At 37.1% G+C, this 18,061-nt stretch overlaps 1 protein-coding gene and 1 long non-coding RNA gene across 6 annotated transcripts in view; one reads left to right on the top strand and one right to left on the bottom strand.

Annotated features, from left to right (window-relative positions):
- The window catches only part of ADRB1 (adrenoceptor beta 1), a 44,360-nt gene that overhangs the window by 5,468 nt on the left and 20,831 nt on the right, over nt 1-18,061 (top strand). The window lies entirely within an intron of this gene.
- LOC148213589 (uncharacterized) lies at nt 6,737-12,951 on the bottom strand. Of its 3 annotated transcripts, XR_015794462.1 has the most exons (5): nt 12,284-12,951; nt 11,482-12,080; nt 8,999-9,077; nt 8,020-8,137; nt 6,737-6,859 (listed from the first exon to the last, which is right to left on the bottom strand). It is a non-coding gene; the product is annotated as an uncharacterized LOC148213589 (long non-coding RNA). The 3 variants fall into 3 exon arrangements; XR_015794463.1 differs by having other exon boundaries at nt 11,486-12,951; XR_015794461.1 differs by having other exon boundaries at nt 11,482-12,951.

The raw sequence follows: 18,061 nt of genomic DNA on the forward strand, positions 1-18,061 counted from the left end.
CAGTGAAGGGTATTTTTGCTGATGTATAGAATGTAATTTATGTTAATAAAAGCTTTTCCAGTTATTTCATGTACTTTGGTAAGAAGCAACACAAAGCATGCGTACATTTGATGCATCTGCTTACAATAGATGGCATGCCGAAAAACAGTGTCTTTGCACACTGAGGAGCCTTCCCTCTTTCAAGTATATAGGCACACTGGCATGAAACATAGAGTTTGACTTTTGAAAATCAAATAATAAATGTCGATAGAGTTGTTGTGAGGGGTGAAATTCCATGAAAACAAAACTCTTCATTTTACATTGCTGGGTGGACATTTCAGTTATGTTGAAGCTTGGGTTTGGAGCTGTTGATACATGTGGCCCCATAGTTCCAAACAGGTGTGGTTTGGAGACCTATTTTACTACCCAATAGAGGCCTTTCTTCTTAAATTGTTAGCAAGCTTCCAGGATTGAGAAGAGCATTTCAGGGGATGCAACCAGATGTAGGAAGCTAAAAGGCCACTCTGCATGAGTGGAAGCAATCTCACCTCTCTCTGCGTCTAGATTTGGGTGGTTATGATGGCATTTCCATTGCAGAAAGCTCTGAAAAGAATATAATATAGGAAAAGGAAAAATAGTTTTCAGATAATTTACCTGCAGAAAAGCAAAAGCAAAAGTCATTTATATCACATACTGTCACTACCAAAATATATCTTTTTTCTATAGTTATGAGGGCTCACCTTGTTTACATGTGGTGCTTCTTCATGCTGTATTAACACCATTTTTAACAGCAAATTCAGCTGTCCAGGAAGGGAGTATGACACAAACCTCCAACACGATCATGGAACGCACTTGAAGAAATGCATTTTGTTGGAAGGCACATCAGAAATTTATTGCATTGTGAATAGAAACGGGAAATTGCTTATCCCAAGGGTGTATCTACTGACTCTCCATTGTTTTAGACGTTATGATGCCTGGGGTTCAACAAGGACTTTCCAACCAAGCTACAGTCCTGCCCTCATGACAGCGTATTTGGTAGTTAGGCTTTTTCCTTGACGTGAAGGTTTTTCATGTACAGGTGATTTGGAAATGTTTCCAGATAAGCAATATCCCATGTTTTCACTGACCCATTAGACGTAGCTTGGTGTTGAGCTATATGCCTCATGTCAACAGAAATGCTAAACCCCAAGTGGCCTGTCAGAATGCAGAACTAGATGTCTTTCATTTTCCCCTGATGTCGTACATCTCTATTATTCTGTGATATTTTCTTCCTCGCAGCACTGCAAAGATTATGGTTAATCAGAAAAGTCGTCATTCAAGGCAGGTGTTAAGCTCTTTTCAAAATTCACTTAACATTATATGCTTTCCTCCCCCTTCCCTTTGTTAGATACTTTACATGAAATTTGCTTAGAATCAATTTGAGAAGAAGGAGGCATAAAAGTACTAGAAACTGATTTCCATGCAAAGCCAGATTACAGCCTCCATTGCCGAGTCTGGAAATTTTGTTTGTTTGTTTGTTTTTTAAATTAGGAGGATGGCTTGTATTCATCTAAAGATGCTCAATATGAACCAACACCAAGGTGAAGCTAGGTCACTTGTCATTTAAGTAAAATATGTGCCTTGCTGTGATGGAGAATTATTTAAATCAGCATTGGGGACTCTGTGGCTCTGCAGTCATTGCTGGACTACAGTTCCCAGCACTCCCATGCAACATGCTGGGAATTTGTAAGTCAGTGATATCTGCGAGACTATTAAGTCCCCCACCCTGGGTTAAACTCCAGGGGGCTACTTCTGCCTATAATTCCCCAGTACTAAAACTAAATTCTTGAAAGTTTAAATTTAGTGTATTTAGTTTCCAGATGACTTGTGAATATTATGACTGTCAGTCTGTTAAGGAGAATTTAGTCAGTTAAATATATGAGTTCTAATGGATTGATTAATTAATGGTGCAATCCAATAAATGTTAGCCAATACAGGGAGGGAAAATTGGATGAGAACAGTCTTTAGTTTGAACTGACAAGCTATTTTTATGTACTGATGTCCACCTTGGAGTAAATTTCACTGAATACAATTCAGATAAGTGACTCTAGGGTTTTTTACATGCTGTTCAACTACTCAGGTTCACTTTTTAATTAATAAAAATATTTTAATTTATCAAATAGAAGAAATGATTCTGGTAAATATAATTCTAGTGTTCCAATGTATTAACAAAGAATTTCACCCATGGAAAAGTATATTGTTAGCAAGAGATAATTCTGTTTTGTTTTTTAGGAATTTCTGATTTTGTTTAATATGAATTTGTGCACAATTTAAACATTCTGAAATGAATACAAAATTTGAGAAAGTGTGAATCTGAGTACGCATGCGCAATTTTGATTCTCCTGTAGTATGGAATTGGTTTATTCATGTGAACATTCTCATGCCATTAATTTCTCATCTATCCTAACTCACAATATCTACTTGCATGTACAATTTCCCATTCAGCTAAGGATATAACTTGGTTTTGTTAACCTAGCCCCTAGGTTAACAAACTAATAGTGAATTAGCCAGATTTATTGAACCCATTATGTAAAACAATTTGAAATTAATACAGAGATTAATACATAGTATGATTACAGCTACAGTGATATAAAGTGTGTAACATTCCTGGAAAAAAAAATGAATTTAATCTTGTGCAGTAGTTATCACATTGGGAGACTTTAAATTCAGTTCTCAAATTGCCCATGAAGTTCACTGGTTCAACTCAGGCTGTGCATTAACTTTACCTACCTCACAAGGTTGTTGTAAAGAAAAATTTGGAGAACATGTATGCAGCATGAGTTCTTTGAAAATATACGTGTAATGACTCTACATCTCCTAAGCCCCTTAACATGTTTAAGGAAGGGTACATAACTGAAGCGTAAGTGGAATAATGGCAGAGTATGCGCTGTCATCCAGTCCTGTCTAGTTAGAGCTTTCACTGATATTCTGGCAGCAGGCATTGTTTTCCTCCCTCCCCCCTTGCTAATTCATCACGGTGAACTAATTTGGACATCAAGTTGAGCTTGGAAGAATAGCCAGTTATAGCTTCAGTTTAGCCATGAATTTGTTGGACAGTATTTGATAAACTCAGCACTGGCTTTTGAATCGGAAAAATAATAGTAGTGTCCTAATGTAGATGAAGTATTTTGAGCATGATTTTATTCTGAACTTAAACATTTTGTTTATAACCTACTCTGTCACAAAGGTTCAAAATGGCCATTAACATTTTTTAAACTGTGGCTCTGTGTCTCCTAAAACGCTTATCTGCAAAATGCAGCCCACTAGCTGTTAATAAGATGATTCACAGCACAATCCTATGGAGGTTTAGTGAGTTTGTTCCCAGGTAAGTGCAGACAGTATTGCATCCTTAATCCTGTTATCATCTGTGAGATGACATTTGCAAAAGTCCAGCTAGGGTTTCTGCTTTTAACTACAGAGACTTAATAAACTTAATACCCTGTATAACATGTACAACTAAGGCCGATTTTATTTACCTAGCATTAGTTTCAAAGCAGTGTCAACTAAATAGAATTAAACATATGGATTCTATCCCATATATGTTCTCCATGTGTACAGGAAATATGGAAAGATTATTGGCAAACACTTTATTCTGGATTATTACTTCAGTACAGTATGTTCTTAAAAAATGAAGAAGCATACTCAAGGAAGAGTTGCAGGACAGCTGGAATAGTGTGAGGCAGGGAGTCCAAACATCTATGATGGATCTCTCTTTGAAGCTAACCAGACATGAATTAACAAAGAAGCTGTAGTCAAAAGTGCAAAATATCACATGCATTTGGGTTAAGTTTGGATAATTAAAGGAGTTAAGAGACAAAAAAATGAATCACAACCAACAATCACAGCAGGCAAGATATGGTGACCTTAACAGGTCATCTTGTCCATTTCCTTCCATTTAAGAAGTATTAATAAAAGCATCTTTAATAGATAATGCCTCTAACTCTGTAAAAAACCTCAACCTTCTTAGGAGTGAATCATAAGTTGAGTGTATCTTGTCCACTATATCTTCCTTAATGAAAAAATATAGTTTCTTGGAGAAGCGGGAGTTTGAAAGTTACTTTTATTTAGAAGTAACTTAAAAAAAAAAATCACTCCAAATTATTCTAAATGGTAACATATAATGGCCAATTTTCAGGGCACACCTAGGTGAAGAGTGTTGACCGTCACTCCAAAAATGTACAGGGGCAGGATCTGCCAAAGTTGTCAATGAGTGGTAGTCACAACTAGCCATACCACACACATAGGTACATAGGTCTGCAAAGGATGACAACTTGGCATTTCTGATATCCATGGGGTGTAATCCAATCAATCAATCATTTGCAGCAACCTGTGCTATTTTTATGGTGAGCTACATTTTTCACTGGGGACAGCTATACTGTAATTTCAAATACAAGGCTGATACATCTATGTTACTTATGTGTGTTCTTTTTTAAGCCCAATCTGAAGCTTGGATTTGATTAATAACTTCTAAGGAAGTACTGTGCAAATCAGCTTTCCTACTTTAATGAATTTTCTTATCTGGTTCAGTGGGTGGATTTCCTCTTTTGTTTTTTAATGTGTCAAGCTGGAAAGAGAGCTCTCTAGGCAGATGTAAAGAAATCTGCGTTAAGTTTTTACTATGCAGTTATGATGGAGTGGCATTAAGCACCCATTTACCGACACAGGTTCACAAACACTACAGGAAAAGAGTAAGTTTATAATTCCAAAATAGCAAGTCCATAACATTTAAATGTGTTTCCTGAACCTACTGATAAAGTTCATGAAATGAGGTTGAAAGGCATCCTTTTATTGTTTTGATTTGGAGAATTGCTGTGATTGATTTTACCATGGTTATCTCAGAGTGTTTGTATCTCTGCAAGCTCTGTGGCTCACACAGAACCAGCAACAATGTTAGCTGGTATGCAAGGGTTAAAATAACTTAACATCTTGTTTGTTGGCTTGTGGTAGGTGATGGGCTGGGATGTAATTATCATTTGAGTAGCAGCCAGCTTTGTACTAATCAGAAAAAGAAGACATGTTCTACTGGAAGGATTAGACATCTAAAAATAGATCTGCAGCGGCCACATCAGCAAGTGAAATGAAATTCATTCACACAGCCACCCTGATAAACATACACACAGAGTTAGCACTTCAATTCCCCTTGGACAAATCCACAGCTTGGCAAACTCTTCTCATTTAATGCATCAAAAATATAGTATCATGAGCTTCCCATATGGTGTTAAGCACCTTCTCCCAACAGAATTATGGGTTAGTGTGCCTCACTGGCTTGCATTCAGAAGCTGCCAAAATCTCAAAGGGCTAAAGAGAAAGTATCTATATTTGCCTTTGTATAAATAATATTTTGGCTTTTTAAAAACCAAAACCAGTATGGTTTTTCTTGTGTTCTGCAAGAAATCAATATAGTGTTATTAAAACATATGAGCTCCTTCTATGTTGCTAAAGAAACAGCTACAATAAGGACAGCAGAATTGCTTGCCTGATTCAATAACCGTTGGTATCCAACAAAGTCAGTGAGAACTTAAAAGGAGAGGGGAAAATATCATCACTTTGACTGCAGTAGTTGCCAGTGCTGGAGATATCCAACCAAGTAATCAGAGCACATGATCACAAGAAAGTCAAATGTTTGCATTTAAATTATTATTGTCTTCTGCCAACGGCCCTTTGCCCTCCCAAATATCTCTGAATTATGAAATAAGTGTTATCAGGGAGATCCAAGATTAGATCTCCCAACATGTTCCCCATTTGGGGGCAAAGACACCTACTGCTTCAGCAAGTGTGTTTTCTCTGGTCTTAGTCTAGTCCCCCCATGAAGCTGCTAAAATGCAAGCATAGTACAGAGATCTTGATTTTTTTCCTCCCGTGGCACTGGCCGGGGGGAGGGAGGGGTGAGCTCATAGGGAGAGATCTGAAAAATAGCATTGGGAAACTATGACCTTCCTGTCACCCACTGACAATGCTCCCCCAAGTGCCCTTTCCTTCTTCATGTCTGCCTTTAACTGGATAAAAACATGTTGGGAGAGCCAGTCATGAATTTGCTATATTGCATCTATAGGGATAAGCCTTCTGTAAACACTGGGGAGAGGAAAGCATTTAGAAAACAAGTCCATCAGGGAAAGGAAATTAAGACAATGAATATGCTTAAACTTCAAAAGAGGAGATGGCAGAATCTTCCTTAATACTATGTTGAGTTTAGGCATGTTCTTGGGAATGCAGGCAGTGGCTGACTCTGTCCTGGTGAATTCATGTTCAAAATTGCCCTTAGTCAAGACAGAGTAACTGCTTTGACATATATGGAAATCTACTATAAAGAAACTGCCACAGTTCCCTCTGGTCATGGAGGATAGGGCCAGACTGCTGAAAACTCATCTTCTCAGAAGAAAGATAATGTAAGGGAACTAAATACTTAATATATAGGAAAGCTTTCAAAATGCACTGCTGCATTTTCCTGCACATGCTCAGTCAATGGTCTATTAGCCGAGTTCTCAAAGACTGAGTAGTTCTATATTGGAAAATGCGAGACAGATGAAGTTATTCTTGCATTCTGTCCTCTTTCAGTTGGTAGTTTGTGATGCTCCTGGAGCATACATGTGAAAGAGTGAATAAAGAATAAAAATCAAAGCAAGTTACTGGACAGCATATAGAACTCGAACTCCTCCCTTACCATTGCAATCAAACCTTAGTCAGTCTCAAACTAACTAAAAATATGAAGATTCAAATGGGTATTTTGAACTATTTATTTAACTTTAAACATATTTATGAAGTAGCACTCCATTCTCTGAACACTCAAGACAATATTACAAATTTAGATAAGCTAGGGTGGCATTCTTGTTGCAACCTGAAGCTGCAGAGAGAGAGAGAGAGAGAGAGAGATTACATTAATTACATAATTATGCAGATGGCATAAATTATATCAATTATCCAGACTGCTTCAGGAATAGTAGAATTTGCCCTTTATTTAAAATTGTGTCCATTCCATTTTACGTTTGTTCAATGTGGTTCTATAAAATTGTGAATTTACTGTTATTGCTTGAAGAATCCTCGAAATAATCGGCTCATTACTGTAGAATAACTAGGGGTAGTCAATAAATATGTTATGAAAACTCTCACTCTTGGTTTGATTCTCTAGGAACAGGTAGTCTTAACAACCACTTCACACACAATGTTTTTCATATACAGATGGAAACACATGGAAAAAATGTGTGTGGTCATTTCCAAAGTACAAGGCTAATGTTTATTTAACCACAAGGGTCTACATCAGCAACACACTGTGTAAATCAGTATGGTGACTCATACCATGTGTTGCATAATCACTTCAGTTATTGGATGGATTGAATATATAATAAGTAATTAATAAATAATGATTTCCCATTCATCTCACAAGTAGTAATGGACTTGCTTTCTCCATCCATGGAGGTGATCGCCTTGCTTGTTTCTTTTTTATGTATTATTTAAAAAACAACATGTGTAAAGCTGCTCTAGGAAACCTGTGCTTGTGCACTTTGGTAAGTATTTCTTGGCAGCTTATACAAATGGCCATAATTTGTCTATTAATGAGTGTCTGTTCTGAATGTGCAAATGCAGTCTTCTTTTACCAACTTTTTCAGTATGAGCTCATACACTTTGCAACCTCAACACTTCACCCAGAGTTATACTCATATGAGATGTGGAGCACAGAGTATGTATATGGCACTGTTAGAAGCAAACTATAAGCTACAAATAAAGACTTGAAATTCCAATGTGTTTTTTTGTTTTGGTTTGTTTGATATCATAATGCCAAATTCATTATCTCCATTAAATTGAAATAATCTTTTCAAAGAGTTCTGCAGCAGCAAGACAGAATAACTCACCAGATCACAAGACTGTAAGCGAATACAACCATATCTGTGGCCATCAACCAGTCCTGCTTATTAGATATTACATACTACCATTACTACATTTTGTTCAGATGCACAAATCTAAAAGAGTCAAGAATTATATTAATAAAGGCTGAAGGACAGTTACTTAGTTAAAGAAGATATTCCTTGCTTGCAGGAGATCTGATCTTCTTTCTTGGCTATTTCAAACTTGGAATCCCGCTGCCTGAAACATTGGAGAACTTCAGCCAGATCTTGTTGAAAACCTTGGGCGAGGGAGACCAAGTAGTTTGGCTCAGTCAAAGACAGCTTCCTCTCTTTTTTGGCAATTTTGCATATAATATAACGTGAGACATTTTATCAAGTTAACCAGTCCATATACCAGGATTTCTCAACTACAGCAACTTTAAGATGTGTGGCTGGGGAATTCTGGGAGTTGAAGTCCACACAGCTTAAAGTTGCTGATCATTAAAGTATGATCTAAGGGTCATACAGTCCAGCTCACCAACTGCATAGTATGCTGCTTCCCTTTTTATTTTATTTCTCAGTAAGTTCAGTCTGGACTGGGATCACATAAACACACCAAAGGAAGTTTCACAAGCCCTGTTGTTTGCAAAAATAATCCTTTCCAGCTCTGTGCATCTTACAGCAAATTTTAAAAAGAAGCTTATTTACAGCAGTGAAATATATACATATTTTTAAAGCAACCTGAACAAGTGGGGTTAATTTGGTAGAACTGTGGACCATGGGGAAAGATTAACTTTGATTGTAGTTTTATGCACACATCCTTCCCCCACAGTATCCAATAAGGCTGCAACCATATAAGCAACACTGTGAAAATGCTATTAGTTTTAATAATATCATTTGGTTACATATGTTCTTGTTCTTAGAATTAAATTATTATCATAGAGTTTGGAACTATGGGTGAAAAATTCACAAAGCAAGTTCAATAATGAATTGCTGCTTCACTTCTTTTACTAATTATATACTACACTTAAAAAGGTTATTTTATTATATAAGCATTCCTAAATGTTCTTGGTTCAGTTTACTTAACTGACAGCTCAGTGGATGCATTAACTATGCAGAGTATGTTTGCAGCCTTACTGATGGCATAAAAAAAATCTTACGGTTTAACTCCTTGGTAGAGTACTGTATAATTCCACTTGTTTTCCTTCCAAAATTATACTCTTGCTTCTATCACTTTTTCTAGAGGGGTAAAAAGAATATGTCATTGTAACTACAGAGAACCATTCTGTATTGTGGGGGGAAAGCACCAGAAAATGCACAACTAGTGGGCACAAAATAATTTGAAATTGATGTGATAATGTTGATGCTAAGACAGGTTTTTTCAAATGAGAGTTTCAGTAAACACTGGCCAGAATAGTTTTGCCTTTCTGATGATTTTTCTTTGAAAAGGCAAATTCAGATAAATTACTGGTCATTTATTTGATAGATTCACATAAGGAATTTTAAGTATAATTAATGCTTTTCACAGTTTTCAGAATGTTTCAATTCTGCAAACATTCACTGCAAATATAAAGGGTTTTCTATGAAGTTTACTGCAGCTGAGTACAGTTTACAGTCTAAAACTGAGTGTATTGTGAATCAATATGATGATGCCACCTCCAACTTCTTTACAGACAGAAAAGGATTAATAATTCCAAATGTTAGACAGAATAAAATGTAGAAAGTCACCTGCTAATAGGATGCAGGTATCAGATTTGTCTGAGAACTTGGGCAAAGATCCCAAGAACTGTGAAACATTCTGTGAGCTCAGGGATGTTATAAATTAGTTTTTTCCTGAATTACTGAAAACAATCTTAAAAGCAATTTATTATGTGACATAGGGGTCTGCATTAAAAAAAATAAAAATAAAAAAGAGTAAAAACAAATCCCATTGGAATCTGAATTTAGTCAATGATATACCTAATCTAGAATATAGACTAAGAATAGGGATGTACAATATTTTTCACATCAGGACCACACTTGGCCTTTAAATGGCACAACAAGAACAATGCTCTAAAAACTGATCAGGCCAAAACAAATCCTAAATCTGATATGATATACATTTACATGAATATGACTACTCCCCATGTATTTTATCATTTTTTCTTGTCCCATTAACAATTACATGGGATGGCAACATTGGAAAAGACTCTTAGATGCAGCTTCAAAAGTATTGGATGCCCTAGGGTTTCTGGTTGGGCAGGTATGACTGGAGCATATAACATTCTCTTGGGCCCAATAGGGCCCCCAAGCCTTTGAAGACAAGGATAAGCAACATACAGCCTTCCTGATGTTGTAGGACTATATAACCCATTGTCCCTCACTATTTGCCTTGATGGCTAGGGTGATGGGAACTGAAGTTCTGCAACACCCATTATCAATAAAAGGCAAAGAACTCCAAAATGTTCTGCTCATATAAGTTCCTGCCTTGCTTAGGAATCTAGTGAGCTCTTGTGCTTACATTTTAAATGTTCTGTTTTTAAAAAGTGAACTAAAACATAGAGTATATATACTGCCCGTCACTATAACCTCTTTGGGATTCAGGGCAGGGTACAGTTCAGAATCATCTCATAGAAAAATAATAAATCCTTAACAACATGAATAAGCAATGCTAACAACAAAAGATACTTAGGTTGCACAGGAGGATCTCCTTATTCCAGCACTCTACCTCTATTGTGTAGCTCTGATAATACAGAGGCTAACAGTATGTTGACATAATTGCAGACCTGGACTCTCTGGAAGCAAGAAGAACCCACACCAGGAATCAGGTAAGTGGTTACCGTGTGCTTGTGCGTATGTGTGTGTGTATGCTTCCAACCACTTATTCCCCCATCAACCAAGAACTCTTTGGGTAAAGCACAATGTTACTAATGGTCTTAAACAAAACAAAACCAAACCTGCAGGCTCTGATCCAGCAAAAACATACATCTGTGTTAATATGACATGTTGCATAAAGTGGTATTGGGTTGATGTAATTGTTCAGCTATGTACTTAGTATCACCCTTTAGCTGACACATGAGACAACTCATGTCCTCTTCTCCTCCTCCACGCATAACTTTTTGTTTTGTTTCAGATATTAGGCTATGTCACTGAGATAAGCTAATATACATTAGTTGACCCTCAGTGAACTTCAGTTACCTTTTTGTTCATGCAGTATTGTTCAATCAATACTATGTTAGTGAACATACCATAATTACACCACATGTTTAACTGGTTGTATTATATCATCCTTGAACATTACAGAGCTTTAAAAACTGCCATGATAATTTCATAAATGGGTTTGTTCAGGTATGTAAGCATCTAATCTCATTTAAAAAACCTTTTTTAAAAGCAAGGCAGGATCTTGCTCATTCAAACAAGTTAATTCATGCAGTTTTAGAATTGCTCGTTGCATGGTAATGGTGCTAAGCAATTAAAAAAAAAAGCAGAGGAGTGGCCAGATCAGTCAAAAAATAGGCAGATGGCATTGTGGGGATTGTGATTTTTACACAATGGAAATCTAATAGCACCAAGCTCTCCCAGCTACTAGCCATTACTCAGAATTGAAATATCTGTTGATAAGCTTGAACAGTTTCAGCGGTGAAGAGTGCATGCTTATACCTACCCACCCATGATTGTCAGTCTTGGCTTGTGTTCTCAGCATCCAAAAGTGTTGTATGCAATAAGCAGAGAGAAAGAGACAGAGAGACACACAGTTTCTGCCCACAATCTAAAATGGAGTCAATGCATAACCTAAGGAACTAGCATACCAGGCAGATCATTTGAGGAAGATATTAACAAGCAGATGAGTTTCCATTAAACTTTTATCAGAGATGACAGTGCCAGAACAATTGGAAGGCACTAGGCTGGGAAAAGCTACTTTAGCATATCCCTCATAGGCTTATAAAATTCACTGCAATGCTCGATGAAGTGTAAATTAAAATAGTGTACTTTCTGAGCCAAGCTTTGACAGGTACATACAAATCTACTATTCGGATCCAACAGAAGAAAACTATTAGGAGTCAAAAATGACTAACTCCATCATATAAGTTGCAATGATGACAATAAAGTCTTACCGTAGAAAAAAGGATACACTTTGTCTCCTAAGCTTTAATTAGAAGAAGAAACTAACACTATCTTGGGCTTCCACAAACTGGCACTTTCCATATATGTCAAACGTTGACCATGTTGACTGGGAATTCTTGGAGTTGTAGTCCAAGATAACTTGAAAGAACCAAGTCAGGGACAAGTTGTTCAGGGTCTTGCAGAATTCATGATAGGAGACAAATATGCAGACTATTGTTCTGCCAATTCTTTTTGTGAAATATGAGCTGTTCCTCACTTTTGATTTTTAAAATAAAATTATAGCTTTGGCTGACATGGAAAGCAGATAATTATGGAGATAAAATCAATATATACGGACATACCTATTTTCTGGAGCAGGAACTTCCTGATTCATATTTACACCTTTTCAAAAGTTGTCATTCTATTCTATGACAAAAATTATAGTGGACAATACAAAACCATTTTTTTCCATGGTTAGATTTTCTAAACATGCACTCCTATTTCATGTAAATATTGTGTTCCCTGCCTAAAATTAACATTTGCACTAGTTAACTAATGTTACTCAATCAATTCAAATGCAAATAATGTCTATGATACTTTGTCATCTTGCAATATGCTGAGAAAGGGAGTGTCACTAGGTGTGTGAAGGAATTCTGCCTGGTATACCCATAATACTATAGGAAGAGAGATGCTTAACAGCAGCATTGTTATCCATTTCTCCTGGCACACTGGGTATTTCAGATTAATGAGGAAATAATGATTGCTGTGACTGGGTAAAGAAATAGGGGATCAATCTGGAGACAAAAGATCAATCTTAAGGAATAATTTCAGCACAATCAAGGACATTCCCTTCTATCTAGGCAAATCACTGCCTCACTGTCCTCATTGGTTGGCAACAGTTCTCTGTGATTCCAAGATAATGCATTGGGCACATTTTACATATAATGTATGTGCTCTGTTATTGAACTATGGTGATCCCTGCCCAAATTACTCACCACTCCTCCAGAACAATTCTCTTTTCTGACTGCACTTTCCTAAAAGAAACAAGCAAATGCAACAATCCATGAAAATAGTTGTATATAGCTTCAGGGTTGTTAAACAGTGTTTTAGAATGGTACAATAAATATTACTGCTGGTGGAACAGCAACATCAGGGGATGAGAGCAAACCTATAGACCAAGGATTAAACTGTTAAAAGCAAAGTGTCCTCTTACAAAATCCAATCACACATATGCCTTGATCAGTCCCCTCAAGAATTTTCCCCCGCTAAGTGACTTTGTCCTTTTCTGTGTGTATCCAATTGCAAAACTAAGAGATGTATTTGCTTAATGCCTTTGTTTTAGCAAAGGCCCTTAGGCTTAATCTGTTGGGAATACAGTTCCCATTCAGCTGTTCCTGCTAACTAAAACCATTTCCTTATACTTTATTGCTATCTCCCTTTTTCAAATATTGCACCAAATGATGACAAGGTTTGTTTGATTTTGGTTTAGCATAATGTATGTATCCCACTATTGTGGTTAGTGAAGCATAATTTATGATTTAATGTTATTTATGAACTAGGCCACTACAGCTTATTCAAGAAAACATAGTTTAGTATGCTGTACAAACAAGTGGTGTACATCCTGTGTCTCAGGTCACAGCTCAGAATCATTTGTCAAGCCCATCTTCCTTGCCCAAACAAAGCTACCATTTGGTTGTATGCAGAATTATTATTTCTTGAAGCTACTTTCAGATTGTGTTGTCTTAGTAATATATGACCATATCAACATACGATCAACCTTTAAACTGTATTCTGCCTCTATAATGATGATAGAGATGATATGTGGGTGATACTCAGTAGTATATCTCAACTATGAGCTAAACAGATGTGATAGAGGTCCTGTTGTGGTGCCTGGACTGTGTTAGAATATGGAGGAGAGGAACCAACTGAGGCTTAATGCCAGCAAATTGGAGTCGCTGTGGATTCAGAAGCTTTCTAATATAAGAGATACTCCATCTCTGGTTCTTGATGGGATCACACTGGTTTGGGTGAAAGTGGTTTGTAGCCTGGGGATTTTCCTGAACTCTCAGCTCCTGCTCAAACAGCAGGTGATAGTTATGGTATGTCTAGAAAGCCCTTTGCACAATTATATCTTGTGTACCTGTTATAAACTTTCCTGAATTGGAACATAATCACTCAGGTTTTAGTTACCTTTTGTTTGGACTGTTGCAACATGCTTCCCTTGAACACCACTTGGAAGCTTCAACTGGCCCAGAACACAGCAATATTAATACTGGTGGGTGTCTCTAGGTATTCCCATATAGCACATCTACTTGAGGAGTTACACTGATTATTGTTACCTTCTAGGTGCAATTCAAGTGCTGGTTATCACCTTTAAAGCCCTACATGGCTTAGGACCTGGGTATCTACAAATCACCTACTCTCAGTGGCTTTTGTCCATTCAATGAGATCTGGCACAGTGGACTATTGCCATGTCCTTCCCCCAATGTAATATCATCTTTAGGATTATGGAGACAAGCCTTGTCAGTCATAGCCTCTCTGCTCTGGAACAGCATTCCCTTCAAGATTAGACTGGTCCACCCTGTTGATTGTTTGAAAAGCCATTAAAACTTGGCCATTCCAGAGGGCCTTGAGATTAGATTTGCTATGAGCAGACACACACACACACACCATTCTGGGATTTGAATGTGTTTTGTATCTGGTTATTCCTCTGCCATGTGGATTTATTAACTTCTTTTTTCCTTTTCTGTAATCTATTTCATTCTTGTGATTTACTGTTTTTAAGTCACTCAGGGTCTCTTCTGATTGAAGTGGTTTATAAGCCCAAATCAATCAATCAATCACACTATCTGTATCGGGGGGAATTTAGGGACACTAGAAATTAAACTGTAAAAAATTAGTCTGAAAATCTGTATCTAATATTCACACTATACCACCTCCCAACTTGTCATCCCATGTACATGAATGAGCCAGACTTATTAACAGCCAACAATGATTTTCTAACCCTACCCATATCCTCTGCTACTGCATCAGTTTCATGGGAAAAGGCTTAATACACTTACATGCTCAGTTAGACTTAGAAGTTCCACTGAAACTTCTTCAGATAAACAGGCAGCCCCTTTTATTCCTTCTATCTCTGACACACATACCTAGATGGAATTGCCAAACTTCTGGCAGAGGGATCCAGCTCCCTAGGCAGGAGATGCCAAATGCTAACAATGTACTAAACTATGCATACCACAGAGGCCTGTGCGAGATCTATTTAATTTAGCCTACCATTTTCAGGTGCAATGGAGGTTGCTGTCCTAATTGGTCCCAGCAGTAAGATCACTTGCCAATCCAGAGAGTTCCAGTGCTTCATCTCATCCTTTGCATCTGATGATAAATTGCCTTGTTCCACCCTTTCTTATTTGTCAGCATGGAGGTATAGATTGTGTGATCCAGAAAACTATTTTTTCCCCCCTTAATAAAGGAGATTGGTGGAAGAATTGGGTTCTCCTTCTCCACACAGTCTTGGTTTGATGACCACACACTGAGAAACTAAAACCAAGAAGCAGGGCAGCACAAGGCTCAGGTTATGCAGCCCCAAGTTTCACTTCTAGGGTAGGAAACCTATGACACTTTAATACACAGCTGCTATTATTTTCAAATTTGCATATTCATTGAGGAAGATGAGCTGGTGCTTGAACAATTCCAGGACCTCCAGGTCTGGTTTAGGGGGAACAAGAAGTTTAGGGGGAGCAGGAGACATTAAACCCAGTTTCACCTCACTCTTCCAATCCGAAGGGATCAGAATTAACTGGACTGTACATTCCAAAAAACTGTATTGTACATTCACAGTTTGAACTACTGGGCCAGGCTGGGCAGCTATGGAAGCAGAATCCACTTGCAATTTCCCATGTAAGCTGTAGGAAGGATACATATACATACATATGTGTGTGTTTGGATAAGTATAGAACATATATCTTTCATTTTACTTTTCCCCTTACAGATAACAACCCATGAACAATTTCTTGAGCAGGCTATGATAACTGGATGTATGCTTTTGAGCGTTCCTTGGTCTTCATATTAGGAGGCACCTTAAGCAATAAAAGTTTAATGCTGGCATATTCATGTCAACAGCAGCACTCTCTGTTGATAATCTTTCTGGTGACTTCTGCAGAATGCTTCACAAATTAGATAAACAGTCTGTAAGGAAGACAATGATGCTCTAAACTTGCCATGACCTCTTTCCCTCAGTTTTGTTCACTGTAAATTTGATCACTTACCATATCCTTGATTTAGACTGTGTCTTAATAAGGATATATTGTGGAATCACAGTGGTTCACTCATTCACATTTTATAGGAGGTCCATTTATGTCATAATCCAATTAATTGCACAGTTCTTAACAGAAACAGTCCTTAACAGAAAAAGAGGGAAGAATAACAGTATCTCCAGACTTCTATTTCTCTCTTTTTAAGAAGTTTTTCATTTTGATTTGTGCAGTAATATATTGGATAGGTGAAATTATCATAGCTGAAGATACATCAATATAAACTTTATTGTCCCCCTTTATAATTGATATTTTAAATAATGCCATAATGCTTAAAAAAAAACAAAACCCTAAAGGCATCATGGAACTAGTCTCAAGTATTTCCATTTAGATCACAAATGACTCCTTCTGAACCCTTGGAGAATTGGTGATAGTTATCACAGGCATTGTTGAACCAGATTCATCAAAGTTCTATCTTGATAGAAGGCAGCTGTCAGACTCTTTGGATCAAGAACCAGAGGAAAATCTCAGTCCCCTGACTAAGTTTGACCACATGAGATAGTGCTGCTATATTAGAACCTGTACTGCTAACTAGAATGAAGTCCTACTGAATACTTAATTGTCCTTTGTCAGTATGAGGGTGCAGTTCTTCTCTTTTACTCATGAAAGTTTAAATCCATCCTTCTTCCTGCTTTTCTCACATTTCAATGGACTCTGCCCTTAGTTTCATGACCTTGACATCAAGCAGTTGTTAGTTGCTGACATAATTGACATTTTGCCTTGCAAATTACTGGCTTTCAATCTGCTTTTACAACAGTATCCTGGGTTCTACATGAGACAAAACAATAATTATACATTATTTTAAATGATGGGTTTTCTGTAACCTCATGGGTGCCAAAATGTGTCACTGTGTCATTAAAAATTAATGAATTAGCAATTAGTTTATTTCCTGTTCCAATTAAATTAATTAAAATAGAAATAAAGAACATAGTGGTTCTACATTGGCTTTCATATTTTGGTAATGTTGTATTTAATTTTTTACCAGATTAATAGCAAAACATTATTGTTAATTTTGTCACAATAGCACAATTTTAATAAGGCATACTTTTAAAAAAAGGAATGTTGATTGATTCAAGAAAAATAAATACACTGAAAGAAAGATATTTATGCTATCTAGCACATTAAATACAAAAATAAAATATATCCAGCTCCAATTTCCAGAAGACAAATCTAACTTAACAGGAACAAAACAAAATATTTTGTCCCACCTTTCCTCCAAAAGAATATTGTCTACCCAGCCCACTCCTAGTCCTACCACACTATTGTGGAGTCCGCTGATTCTCATTGGCCTTTAATGCACAGAACGTTTAGGTCATGTTGTCTGGGGAATTCTGGGAGTTGAAGTCCACACCTCGTAAAATGGTTGAGGTTGCCAGACACTGGTTTACATTCCATACATCTGATTTTTTCTGTGTTTTAGGCTTTGATGCCATACCTGGCATGGAATCTAAAATTGCTGAAGTGCCTAGGAGTGCTTGCTTCTTTTTAAGATAGTCTCTCATCATCCACCCACTCATATGCCATCAGGTTACTCTTCTTTTCAACTTGTACACTATTCACTCTACTCTATACTCCCAATACTTCCCTCCCTCCTCATGTCCCACTCTTCTCTGCTTATTTATCCCATTGCTTTGGTTATATCCAGGATTAGACCCTTCTCCATTCCTGTTTATTACTGATGGCCCACCTATTTTCTTGCTACTCTCCCTCTCATCCTAGCTCAGGATCCCACCCTCATCTGTGAGGTTGCTGTTGTTGTTATGACAGAATGTGGACAGCAAAGAGAAATAAGAATAATAATAATAATAAAAAAAACCTCAGTAGAGA

This window comes from Python bivittatus, unplaced genomic scaffold (genome assembly GCF_059951505.1).
Source record: "Python bivittatus isolate LINGU-HERP-01145 unplaced genomic scaffold, Pbiv_v1 ctg000980_np1212, whole genome shotgun sequence".
NCBI lineage: Eukaryota > Metazoa > Chordata > Lepidosauria > Squamata > Pythonidae > Python > Python bivittatus.